General features: G+C 32.1%; 1 pseudogene; it reads right to left on the bottom strand.

The window, feature by feature from the left end:
• The window catches only part of LOC143673001 (CYFIP-related Rac1 interactor B-like), a 33,567-nt pseudogene extending 21,386 nt beyond the window's left edge, over nt 1-12,181 (bottom strand).
• Between the last annotated feature and the right edge of the window lie 2,246 nt (nt 12,182-14,427).

The raw sequence follows: 14,427 nt of genomic DNA, 5'->3' as shown, positions 1-14,427 counted from the left end.
AAGTGGTAGTGATCTATAGCAAACTAGAGAGCACATGGCTTAAATGAGATAGACTTGAAGCTGCCACAGACTCCAGCCAACTGAAATCCAGATCAACTGTTGCCTAAGCTACTTATTTTTCTAAAACAACTGGAAACTTACATAATTACCAATGCTTAAACCTGTCAACTAAAAAAATTATGTAGACCAAACAAATCACATCTGGGGTCCTTAACTCACAAGCAAGCCAGCCCCCAGTTTGACTTCTCTCTTATGGTATGTTTTTCTTAAGTTTTTATGTATTTAATTTAGAGTATGTAACAGATTTATATAATTCAAAAACCAATACTGTATAAAAAGCATATGTTAAGACTTAAAATATTTCAAATTTCTGGCATGTGTCTATACTGCTCTTCTCTGTACCCACAAATTCATTTAAAGTTCTTTAAATTTATATCTTCCTAATTACACAAGGAGATGATATCTAAATTCTACCTCCTCTGCCTCCTCATTTCCAAAGAGGGGAATTCCAATTTTCCTTACTTACAGCATTTAAAGTATAATTCTGACTTCTGAATAATTTTTCCATGCATGGGAAAATCTTTTTCCAAATTGTTTTGAATTTGTTTGTTTTAATAACTCCCTATGATTACTCTGGGTATATGGTTAGCTTCCTATGTCTTTTCTTCTATAGCTTTAGATACATAAATGGATCATACTCAGATCTGATTTTAAGAATCCCAAAATCTAAATAACCCAAGGGTTTGAAGTTTAGCTCCTCTATATGGGAAAGGTTCTGCTGCAAAGCTTGAAAGAAATTCAGCTGAGTGGGTCTCATACCACACTTCAGTATGCCAAAAAAAAGTCAAAACAATTTTCTTGGGGAAAGTATAATTTGTAAAGGAAAATGGTTTGCATAAATTTAAGACCTATCTTTACAGGAATGATAAGAATGCTATGTGGCATTTATAGTCTAACATGTTTACTTTACCTATACAACATGTATATTCAATCAAATTCAGCAATGTGAATATAAAATATTCGCACATCTGGTATTGTCTTTTTCACTAGGAAAGTCATAGTCACAAAACTTTTAACTTACCTAACCTCTGAGAAAATTCATAAAATTTCTTTAATTTGCCTACTAGTGAAACAACTGCACTCCATGCCTTCTCTTGCAACTTCTCATCTTCCAGATGCTGGATTGCCTTAAAATCCAAATAATAAAAATAGTTAGATTTTGTAAAATCACAACAACATAATTTTTAACATTAAAATACAGGTTTTGAGTGATGCAATGGTGGCTCAGTGGCAGAATTCTTGTCTGTCATGTAGGAGGTGACTGCCCATGCAAAAAATAAAATAAATACAGGTTTTACCAAACATATGAAACTCTACTATAAATCTCTAAAATTCAGAGTTATGGACCAAAATGCTGAAAAGGCCTTCTCAACTCCATGGATACATTAAACATATTGCAATATATTCTTTGCTATCCTTGCAATGGGTATGAATATATTGGGGAAAAATTAAGGACACAATATATATTCGTTAACAATATTATGCCTTGGTGCCTTTTAGATTTACAAAAATAACACATTTTATATTGCTACTTCCCATATATCAGAAAAACTGTGGTAGTATTTCTTTCTTAAATAATACTTTGGTAGAATAAAAGGGGACCAAAAAAGTATGGCAAGAAATTAAATAAGAAGCCAACTCTAGGAACAGGCTGAGAACTTTTCAGTAATTCAAATTCCAGGGTCCAAACTAACTCTAAGAAAACCAGCCAAACACTTAAGAATCTAAATCAACCTGAGAAACAAGATTTAGAAATTGGCTAAGCATTGCATAGAAACTTATTCTCTGTAACTAGAAGCCCAACCCAGAGTCCAAGTTTTCTCAGGTGTTCCTGAATAGGAATAATAGATAAAAAACTAGATTCAAATCTGAAAGGGGAGAAAAATAAAACATAATCTAGAGATCCTTAATCAAAAACATGAATGTGCCTAGGCAACCTTTTCTGATTACAGAGGGTTATTTCCAAAGAAACAGGCTTTCTTGCTTTTATCTCCCTTCTGCTGACAGATGTTCTACTTGAACATTTATAAACTTAATACTTTTCTCAACAAATTACTTTTTTTCTCTAACATGTTCAAACAAACTAAACACCTCATCTGAAAGCTGAAACTCATAACCAAGGCTTGCTTTAAACATTATCAAGATCTATGTGATTAGATTTTCCCAAAGCACTAGTACTCTCATTCTATCCACACACAAAAAACCAGAAAGCAAAATAAAATTGTACCCTGACAGATTTAAAGCATGTTCTGAATAAATCAGTTATAAACTAAATAAATGGGCCCTACACTATCCAAAACAATATGATTTAAAATTTTATTTTTAAGTTTAATGAAAAAATACTGATAAATGATTAAAAGTAAGATCTGGCACTAATAATTAACAGAGAAACACTACCAAACATTTTCAGGACAGTGTGTGAACTGGTGTGATTAGGAGGGGAAGAATATACCAGTTATTTAATTAGGTCCTGCTTAATCATTTCAATCTTCCACCATCATAAATGTTTGATATTCCAATATACACTTAAATAGAGAACATGAATTTCACAGAAGTGGTTATGTGACTTCATCTACCGAATCCTTATGGTTTCACTTAAGCTAATGATATTGCAAAGACAGACACTGACAGTTTAATAAATACTGTGGTAGAATAGTGATCTGCAAAAAGTAAGTAGCCAGATTTACCCCTCCCCAAGCTGGAGGTACAGTAGTGGAGAGATAAACATCAAATATCCATTGACAAAAAAAAAAGGGGTGGGAAATGGTGGTTCAGTGGCAGAATTCTCATCTGCCATGCTGGAGACCCCATTACAAAAAAAAAAAAAAGATGGCTTTGTAATAAACATGCAAAGTGCTAATGCAAAAGAGTAAGGAGAAGGAGGACAATATTGGGATTTGAAGGGAAAAGAGGAATTCAACAGGAAAGAAAAAAGGCAAAGCATTCCAAACAGAGGCAGGAAACTGCATGGGCAAGACCCTCAAGAAACAAGCAGTTAGTACAGGAGAGGTCAGAAATGATTCACATTATCTACAATTTCCCTCAGTTAATAATATCATCATCTGCTAATCTAAAGACCAAGGAATCACTGAGCTTCCTTTCTCCCTTATTCTAAATACCTGTCAATCATCAATGACAATTTGGACCATGGCTCTTTGATCTAAAACATCTCTTCAATTGTCATCTCCTGGTGCTTGTACTATTTTCTGCTTTCACCAGACCTCCAAAAGCCAACTGAGAAATTAAACTGGCATAGCCTTTACACCAAGCCCTTGATAACCTCGGTACTATCAGTTACAGAAAAGAAGAATGAGAGGAGTAAGGTGAAAAGAAAATGAACAAAGAGCATGAGGACTATGCCTTTAAGGAATCTGGTAATAAGAAAAAGAGAAATGAGGTCTAGAAAGGCACAGGAGTTTCTTTGAGTAGTACAAGACACCTAACTATACATATGTTGATGGCACAAAGTCAAAGAAAGAGAGAAAAAATTTAAGTAAGAAAAGGGATAATTAAAAGAATAAAGGTCTAGAGTAGGAGAGGGAACACAGAGAGGGAAGTTACTCTTGGAAAGACATAGGACACACAACTTCTCCTGAAAACAGAAAAAATGGAAATGGGGATGGATGGAAACTTGGCTAAGTTCAGAGGTCTGGGAGAACAAAGTTGAGGGAACCCATACCAAACATTTTCTCTGTGGTGTAAAATCAGTGGAGAAAGTTGAGGATGGGGTCCAGATGGCAAGGATGATTTTAACTTTCTCCTAGGAAATTTAAGGGGAGTGGAAAAAAGACTGGCAGAACAAAACCACAGAGAGTTATGCTCCCTCAAAAAAACCCAAGTGATTATAAATAGTCCTAATTCACAGATATTTTAAATTCCAGGTTTGAGAACAACCAAAAATAAACAAATAAACAAGTGGAATTTTCTTTGTGTAAGTAATTTACACACTTAGGAAACATTGCTTTTATTTTATTTTTACATCACTGCAACCATTTCTGAAATAACGCAAGTGATCTTCCTATAATACTTAATAATACACAACTGAGAATTTTAAAGTACAGAAAACAACAGAGCAAAGGAGGGAGGGACCTAGTAACATTTAGTCTTCTGAAAAATAACACATGTTTTACCTCTCGTATTTCATGGCCGGCTCCTCTATACAACTGCAAGTCCTCCAAGATGCCTTCTGCATCTTTTAATACCACATTCACCTGCTTATAAATGTCCTTCTCAGATTCAGTAGGCTGGGCATCTGAACAGCAGGAAAGCAGAAGAAAATTTACAGTGACATGAATTTGTTTAAGTACATGTAAAATCCTAAACAATTAAAAATACAAATTTCCACAGATTAGTTACTTTTTAGTCAATGTGTTAACTTTGCACTTCTTGGAAGAGATCAATCATTTTTCCATCATTCGACATTTGAATAACCAGCCTGAAGTTTGCGAGTATCACAGGGAAACAAGGGGACACAAAGCATTTACTATTTAGTTTAAGCTACAAATCATAACCTGGTATATTAAGCCACCTTGAGAATTATAACAAAAAATTTAAACAGTGACAGTCTAAATAATCACTTTTTTCCCACATCATTCATCAGTCAGTAAGTGAAACTTTATTAGTAATAATCTGTTTTAATGTGACAGAAGTGAAAGGGTTATTCATACCTTGCTCAACTATAGTTTAAGATTGAAACTATTTTTCCATAAAAGTAATTTTACTTTTAACCAACTGAATTCTGATACAAAAAATAAAAACCATTTTAAAACAATAGTTTTTAGATGCTCCCCTTTTCTGGGCATCACTTTAAATCTAGCTCAATTTATATGATACTATAAATTAAGGAAGGGAGAAAATATGCATCAAAGTCCAAATCCAGGACAGTGTCAATGAATTTCTCTGATGATGAACACAAGATCAAGATTCTTGTGTTGGAGTTCTAATTATGAAACTGCTCCTGAATTATTGAGCTGCTGAAAATGATATGCTTTAAGCCATGATACTTATCTTTGAAATTTTGAAACACTAAAGCAAATCTGAGTTTCTATTCAGTTGGGACTGAGTGAGAAAAAATTGAAGAGAGAATTACAGTAAAAAAAGTATAATCAGAGTATAGGCATTTTTACCACCTGTGGTATTAGCCACAAAACATATGTTAATGAACAGCTGTATATGGACTTCTCTCTGCTAGATTTTAGGCAACAGAAACCCCATAAATATTTTAAATAACTTGGTCATTTGTATCTCTAAGGATCAATCTTTATTATTTAATACAATTGATTCTTTTACAGAGAAAAATGGGAATTCACTAAGAAGCCATGTTTTTCATAAATGTTTCCAAGTAGCCCAAATTCAACACAATGCATAAGGTATAAAGCACTTAATATGTTAAACATTATGTTCACCACAATGTTTTTGAAAAAAAAATTATGCTGGCAAAATTCTTCCACATTAAAATTTCTTCCTTTTGGGTGAGAGAGGTGTCCAAATTTATAATATGAATTAAAGTTTCTGGTAACTCTCTCTAAGAATAATATAAAACTAGCACCTAGACTTTTCTCTACTCACTTTACCTCCCCACTAATTCAAAATGATGTATTCATTTCTTTACCTTGAAATTTTAAAAATAAATTAAGTTCATACATGAAACTAGGAATAAGATGCCTAAAACTAAAATTTTATTTTGTGCTTGGGATAAAATCATAATTAAATTCCATGTATCAAAACTCTCTAGTCAAAAAATATACCATATACTTTAAAAAAGTCATTTACAGTACCAAATTTCAAATTCAACATGAACAGTACTACAGTAACAAAAATAACATTCTGTGCAAAGCCAACTTAAGAATTTGTGTTTACAGATTCACTTATTTTTTCAAATTTCTTTTCAGAAATCATTTATTACATTTTTAGAATGAAAACACTGTGACAAAATAATTACACAAGAGGAGCCAATTGAAAAATTAAAGACTGTCCACAGCAATAAAGGTATTGCTAGAAGCAAATACTGATACTATGGCTAAATGATTAATTATTTTGAAAATTAGATCTGTCATTTAGCAGTAATACTTTTCATATTTAGCTAGATTATATTTTCTAAAGTAATAGACATGCTAAAAAAGTACACCTCATATTTTTATACTTACACCAGATGTGGTAAAGATAAATATGTTCTGCACGCAAAATTGGCAATTTTATCCTTTTCATATGGAGCTGTGGAACTACAGACATAACATCAATAGTAGACACATATTATTGTTTGAATTCATGAAGTGGGAATTCATGACAAAGGACAAGATTTTATCATTAACTATTAAAAGGTATTCATGAAGTCTGAAAATACTATGCCTTCTTTGGTGTGGTGATTAGCTTTAACATAAAAATGTGACACTGAGACTTACATACAAACAAAACATTATCAAGTAGCCTTAAAAATAACTTGTAAGTGGTTAATAATTATTAAATTAAAGGTTTAATAAGTACCGTGAAATTAAAAAATAAAGGAGAAGATTCATGTTTCCCCTTAGGGTGGGATAAACACCCAGCACCACACTGATTGAACATTTTTAGACTGTCACAGGAAAGTCACATTTATAATTTTGAAAGCTGCTGAAGACTGCTGTAGAAATGAAGACAAACAGAAAATAGCAGACAAGTAAGCACTACTTTGATATGATAGCAAGTCATGCAAAAGGGTGAAATACTAAGCAGGGCAAAAGACTATAAAATAAAGCATTTTAAAAATGGTTATTATACAATGCAACCAAGACTTGTCACTTTGATTTTTCAGAGCAATGAATGGCTTTACTATTTGAAGAAAAATGTACTACTTAGCTAGCTAACAAAAGGACATTCATGTGATAGCAAATAATGTTTCTACTACTGAGAGTAGTCAATAGTAATTATTCACCATGCTGAGCTTTAAAGGCTCCTCAAAGGAAATTAAAGCATGTTTCAATGACTACTACTCCTAAGGTTAAATGAAATATTTTAATTTCACACCCATTTCCTTCAGGGTAGAAGGAAGAGGAAAAGCCACTAAAAATAATTGCCAAAGTTGAAAAAGCTATGCACTAAATGAGGCAAAGTTAATTTGAAAGGAAAAATTAAAAGTCAACACAAAAATTGTATAACTGTGACAAGGAAGCTTTCTACTTTAATTGTGCTTTCATTTATCCAATAAATGTTTACTATCTATCTCCATAAGTTCATCAAATGTACAGTATGTACCTCTATACAGTATGTGAACTCAATATTTAGATTTTCTATAATAAATATCTGTTGAATGAATATAAAAAAGGATGAATAAAAAGTTACAGAGACATAAATAGTTCTAGTATTAAAGGAGGCTACTTAAAGGAGGCTATTAGGTATTTTCATCTCTGAGCAAAGGTAATTCTATAAGTTTTAGAAAAATAAGTATACAAAAGATGCCACTAGGATGAAGATTTTTTTTAGGTACAATACAAAAGCAACTGAAGATATGCAAGACAAGTGAAAGGGAACAATAAATTAGGCTAAAAGAGTTGGTATCAATATTTTTTAAAGATGGGGAAACAAGTAACACAAAAGACACAAGAACTAGAGGAAAAGTATGACTAAGTGGAAAGACACTGACACAAAGAATCAGAGATAGATTCTATTTCCCCCTTACAAACCACCACCTCTCTCTATTCTCCTATTTTGGTCTATCTAGAGATAAATAACTAAAGAAGTCTAGTTTAATGAACAAATACTAGGTTTCTGCCATTTTACAAAGCACATATATACTGGAAAGGGACACAAAAAATAAAAACTCCCTCTTCTCCCAAGAACCACAACTTAGTGAACAAGTAGATACAAATAAATATTTGTGGCAATAAAGGCTTATCATTAGAATGGCTATACATTTACAATATCATAAAGTATTAGGAAATTCCAAGATTTAGAAGTGGCTGTAAAGACCTACATTCAGTGCTTTCTATAGGCTGTCAGTAGTGCAACTACTGTTAAATTTTATGGGGCAATTTGGGGCTTTTGTCTTAACTGAGACATTCTTAAAAGAAAATCTTAATATATAGATATGAATTGTTTTAAAGGGAAAATATTCCCCTAGTACCATGAGAGTAAAAAACAATGTTTCAGTGAACACAGACCATCATTACAAAAGCATTTACAACACTGTTTCTTCTGTCTACAATGGCCTTCACTAAATTAACCTGAAATGTTCTAAATCACCCTACAAAACCCAACTCAAATATCACCAAAATCTTCCATGATTTCCATTCCACTCCTCATTGCTTTGCAAAATTAATCTGTTCCTAAGCTATACCTTGAATGTAAATTATGTAAATGAAATCCTTAGCTCCCATTTCTATCTACCCTACTAGATAGGGTACTATCTACCCTACTAGCTCTCTGAAGACAGGGGTTTTATCATAATTACCTCTGTATCTCCAGCACCTACTTGTTGGCACATGGGAGGCATGTCATAAATGTACCTTGAACTCAAGTGAAAATTGGTACTGGAGAGGGGGAGTGAAGAGGGGAGAAAAAAAATGTGAATTAAGAGAATAATTATTTAAAGATATCATCTTCATTTTGTAAACTACAGGAGTCCATTAAATCACATTTAAAATACATTGGAATAGTTCATTTATATAAAATCTGACACAAAAAGTGAGATACTAGCTGGAATTAGCTATATTAGCTGGAATTATTTCTGCAGTTGTTCAACCATGAAGAAATGTCTAGATTTAATCAATTAGAATAATAGAAATAGTGAAACTTTAAATTATTCTGATATTATTGTGTATCTAGAAATAAACCTATAGTACTAAATACCCTGCTTACTAAATAGAATGTAGCTTTATTCCACATAATCATAAACAATTGGCAAAATCAATTGTGTTGGAAATTTTGAGTCTGGCATTAACAATATAAGAAGAATCCTTCTGATGGCCAGGGTCACTACAGTAGCTCAACAATAAGGTAAATTTTTATAAGGTCTTATTTCCAACAAGAAGAACATGTAAATAGATGAAAGATGAAATTGAATAACAGAACTACAGTTAGAATAAAAAGGAAACATATTTACAAATCTAAATAAGAAATAATAATGGACAAACCCTGGCCTGGTACATAGTATATCTTCACTAATATTCTTTTACAGTATGTCAGTTAAGTGTTAAAACAAAAATTCAACATTAGCTGCTACAAGCAACAAGTATCATATTCTAATGTATATCTGTTAATACTTTTCTTGTCATTCTACATTGCTGATTATTATTATTGTTGTTAACAATTTTAACTTTTTCCTGTCAGTAAATTAGCTATTTAAAATTTTAAAATAATGAACCAAAGTCCCAGACTGGGACACCAAGACCAAATATTATTATAAATATACTACATAAAATTTCTGCGTATCATTTGACCACAACATAATGCTAGGTTTATAAAAAGATCAGGTGCTAAGTCTTGAACAAGATCTTGACTGGATCAAAGCCAAGATTCTGCAAATGTAAGGAATTTGAGACAAAGGGAAAAAGGGGACAGAATAGCAGAAAGATATACAAGACCAAGTTTGAAACAGATGCAAATAAACTAAAATACAGCTCTAATGTAAGTTGCCTCATCTAAAAGAATAATCTTCAAGTCAGCAATTCTGCTCAATGTTCCCAAGCTGATTAAAATTCATGCTAAGCATGCACTTAAAATAGCATTGTTAAATTGTTGAGAAGGGTCAAGAAAACTATTATTTTCTAATACATTTTTTGCCCCTAAAACCCAACAATTTAATATGATCCTAATACAGACATTACTACTCTTTGATAGCCTGCACATAGTATCCAAATTGTTACAGAATTTTTATAGAAATGTACTAAAGTAGAAAAATATCAGAGGACACAAATTATTCTGTAAAATGGAGATAAGCTATACATTAATGTGCTCATATGAACTGCTCTGGTTTAAAGAATAATTTATAAAATAGAATGAATTATATTGTATAACATCATATAAACTAATAGAAGATGAAGGAAAATGCAGTGCATCTTGAGGGGGGGTAGTTTAAAGGATTTGTTTCTTTTGCTTCTTTGTGGGTTTTTTCTGTTTGTTTTCTTTTGTTTCGTTTCTTTTGCTTTTAAAACCAGAAAAGGTTTAAGTATTTTTAAATCTGGATAAGTGTTGTATCTCAGGTAAGGGGTCATATAAATTAAAAACCTGTAGGCTATCTCTTCATCCTTTCCTAACAATTTGCTAATGATCAGTTAAAATTGCAACATTCACACTAAAACATCAATTTAATATATATATATTTTCAATTTGACATACAGACAAGCTAAAGCAATACTGACAGCCAAAAAACAGCAAAAGCTTTTTAACATGCACTGGGCTCAATGACACTTACCTGCCACTCTTAGACCATATTACAATAGGTCATGCAACATAAAACAAACAGAAGGCAAATTACTTAAAGGTCTGTGAACCCATTATTTTTCTTTTATTCAGTTTAGAAAAAAATGAATTCCTGAAATAAATATATATAATTTTTTAACTTTTCAAATTAATTACCTGCAAAGATTAAATAATTTAGGTTCACACTTACCTTTTAATATTATGCCCAAATTACTGAGTTATGAATGGCCTTCATGAACAGATTTGTATTTAAAACACTTCAACATGTATACAAAATTGTTGAAACTTAGGTCCATCTTTCACAATTGTAATAAAATTTCCCCCCATGATATTGGCTCTGTTAATAAGTCTGGAGACAGTATTTACATTTTCCACCAAAATTTTTTCATATAAATGTTTTCATTGGAGAACAGATTTCAAATTATAAAATAATGCCCAATTAAGAGATATAAAATCTCTTACAAAGTCAAAATGAAATTTTATTTTATCATCACAATTTAGTCTATAAAATATGACTTCCAGTTCTAGAAGGCACCAGAAATTTTACCAAACAATTCATAGCTCATTCATGCAAAGCAGTTATAAAAGATGGCAAAGCGGAAACATTCATTTAGTGCAAGACAAACACAGTCTACTTCAGGCGAAGATAAATAGATATAAAATCATATTCTTACTTTCAAAATCAAGGAAAAAATTTGGCCCCTGCTCAGTCTGTGCATGTTAAAACCTTAAGAATATTCCCCATGTTAAGGTACCTGTCAAGACAAGAATGAGAAAGAGAAAATATCACTTTATATAAAGAACATCTGAAATTTATTTTAAAAAATAGTAACAGGGAAAATGTTCATTAGGCCATGAATTTGTCTTCTGGTTACCCAGACTGTGCTCTGGCAGACAGCAAACCTGCTTCTCAACATGTTGATTTGTAGGACCTAGAGGTGAGCTGTGGTTTTCCCATACAAAATGGCACACCTGTTGCTCTAATTCTTCTCAAAATTCTCCCAAGTCAGTTTCATTAATGGCCTTATAATGAAAAATTCTTTTAAGTATTCCAAAATTGCTAGTATTCTGAAAAATAAAACTCTGATTAAGAATTATTTACATGCCATCTTGTTTAATATTGCACTGAAACAACAATTTATTTCAAAGCCAAATATTAAGAGTTTTGGCTAAAACTCACCTTTACAATTCATAGCAGAATGTAAAACTTACTTCCTATATACCATTAAATATAGTATATATTCCTAAGCAAATTTGGATGAATAGTAATTTGAAGGTCATTTAAAGGACTGATTCTGGACATGCAGCACAATTCTGATTTTTTTAAAAAAATTACAGGATTATAAATCAACAAACTTCAACATAGTCACTAAAGCATACTGTTAGAATGTTCATCATAAGGCTACTTGCTTCATGGACTAATGAAAGGACAGCACCAGCTACAGGCTCAATGTGAGTTTAGCAAATGAAAAACTAAAGAATTATACATGATGGTGATATTTGCCTACGATTAAGAAAAAAAATCATGCAACCTTTTTGTGATCCCCATGTTTTAGCAACAGATACTCTGGCTGGCCTTCACTGTGGTGTGAGTATAATTAATCTCGCAAATTTACCATTATGCACCAGCTGTGAAGGGCTATAGAGGCTTACTTTCAAAGTCCAAGAAAAAACGTGCTGCATTGTGGTCTACGTCCCTGGTTAGCACCTTAATGAGATTACCCATGCCAGCAAACCTAAAAATAAAAATGGCAACATCATTTAGTTCCAGTAAAAATATTTAAGCAAAGGTCTGGGATTTGGCAAAGGCTGGTTTGCTCATAATTACCAGCAGGTGCAGGTTTATATGCTTTTGGCACTGAAAACTTGGAACAACAAAAACACTTTGGATTCTTAGTTTATAACTTCTGTCCCTCTTTTCCACATATCAAAAAAGTTACATAAATCAAGATGGGAGAAAAGATTAGAGTTCAGATATAACTCCCAATATTTACATTTGATTAATATCTATGCTAGTATTATGCTTAAAATTTTTGATGCATATCTTCTCAATTTAAATTAACATCAAAAATAGATTTCTCAGAATATATATTGAGATCATTATTTTTAAATAATAAAAGATATTTTTCCTTTCTGCAGACTCAAATCCTATTTGGGATTAAATGGATGCTAATGTTCACACCACACTTAACCATTAAAGAATAAAGTAAGTTATCAATAACAACCCATTTAAAAATTTTTACCACATAAACAAGTATTTCTTATATCTTTTATACTGAGATCGATCAAATTTTGTATTATTTAACTCAGACTGAATATTTAACTATATCTCATCACTTAAAAGTTAAAATAGCAAATATAGGGATTCAACAATTATCACAACTTTTAGTCAATTTGCAGAGAAGCAAGTACAAATAAGGCACTGGCATAAACATTGCCCCAAAATATGTCATAACACAATAAGGATGAGGAGGATGAAGGTGTCAGGAACATCTAGAAAACCAGGTTCAAACCTCAAATTTGCAGTAGTTAGAGAGGAGGCAAGTGACAGTATCACAGCTCCCATGATCCCACCCCCCCCAATCTCTGTCTCAATACTTTCTATTCAAATACCAAACTGCTTGTAATGTAAACATAACAAAAATGACAATATTTTCATCAATGGAAGAAAACACCCTATTATTAATCTTGATTACAAGAATGGAAGAGTTAGTAGTTCTAGCTACCGGTGTGCTTTCTGTTCTTCTACTTTAAGCTTCAAGCTTCCCAGAGAGGAAACAATATAAAAATTATCTGCTTTAGAGGCTAAAGTCTGATGGATTGAGACATACATTTCTTTTAAAATGTTAAAATATGTCAATTTATTCCCAAATATGGTAAACACTGAATGGTCCCTCACTTTTGAAAAGTAATCCCCCAATGGGAGTAGGGCTCTATCTTAGGTTTGATAGTAAATATTTCTATTTTATTGATATACTGACAGAATAGGTGGAGAGATAGAATGAGACAGCAAATGTGGCAAAATATTACAATTGGTCTAGCTGGGTGTCTGCTGGGGTGAGGGTATGTTAAAATTCTGTTTGGGTTTCGTATTATTTTTGCAACTGTCCTGTGAGTTTGAAATTATTTCAAAATAAAAAGTTTCAGGAAAAAATGTTACACTGAATTCCAACAGTCTGATTTTTTCCCAGCATTTTACATAGATGGATTGATTAGTTGGGATTAAAGGTAAGGGGTAAAATATTTACTGTTTCATCTAAACTATCTTATACATTATAAAAATGTACTAATACAAAGCTTTGAATTTAAGGAAAAGATAAGCAATTCCTATATCATCATATCCAAAAAATTACCTCAAATTACTTATTAAATTCATTCAATCAATTTTTAGGAACCATTTGGAAATAGAACATTTCATAACTTTAATGTTTTTTTCTTTTACATGGGCAGGCAACATGAATCAAACCCAGGTGAGAACTCTGCTGTCTGAGTCACTGTGGCCAGCTCATAACTTCAATTTTAAAAGCTTTCAAATTCATCTTGACCAAATTCTTTAACAACTACCACCAAATATACAAATAATTATCAAGAGGTATCCATATACTACAGTGTGACCACAGACTGACAACATGTCATGAAAAAGGGCTGTAACTGGTTTTAGCAAGAAAAAGGTAACATACCACATGGTGGTTAGAGTTTGGTCTCTGGAATCCAACCAGAATTCCAAACTCTAGCTTAACAGCTCTATGACTGTGAGGATGGTAGTTAAATCTCTCTAGAACTCATTTTCTTAATTCAGTAAAATGTAGATAATTACAATGACTCTCTCAAAGGATTACTGTGGGGTTTACTGGGATCAAGCACTGTGTCTGGCACAGAGAAAGCATCCAATAAATATTAGCTGTTTTTACAACCAAAAATCACAAATAACTTTAAAAATAATGACTATATCTTATAACATAAACCAAAGTC

Source organism: Tamandua tetradactyla (assembly GCF_023851605.1).
Source record: "Tamandua tetradactyla isolate mTamTet1 chromosome 22 unlocalized genomic scaffold, mTamTet1.pri SUPER_22_unloc_3, whole genome shotgun sequence".
Classification (NCBI taxonomy): domain Eukaryota; kingdom Metazoa; phylum Chordata; class Mammalia; order Pilosa; family Myrmecophagidae; genus Tamandua; species Tamandua tetradactyla.
Note: the sequence above shows the minus strand (reverse complement) of the source record. Positions and strands in the feature narration are given on the sequence as shown.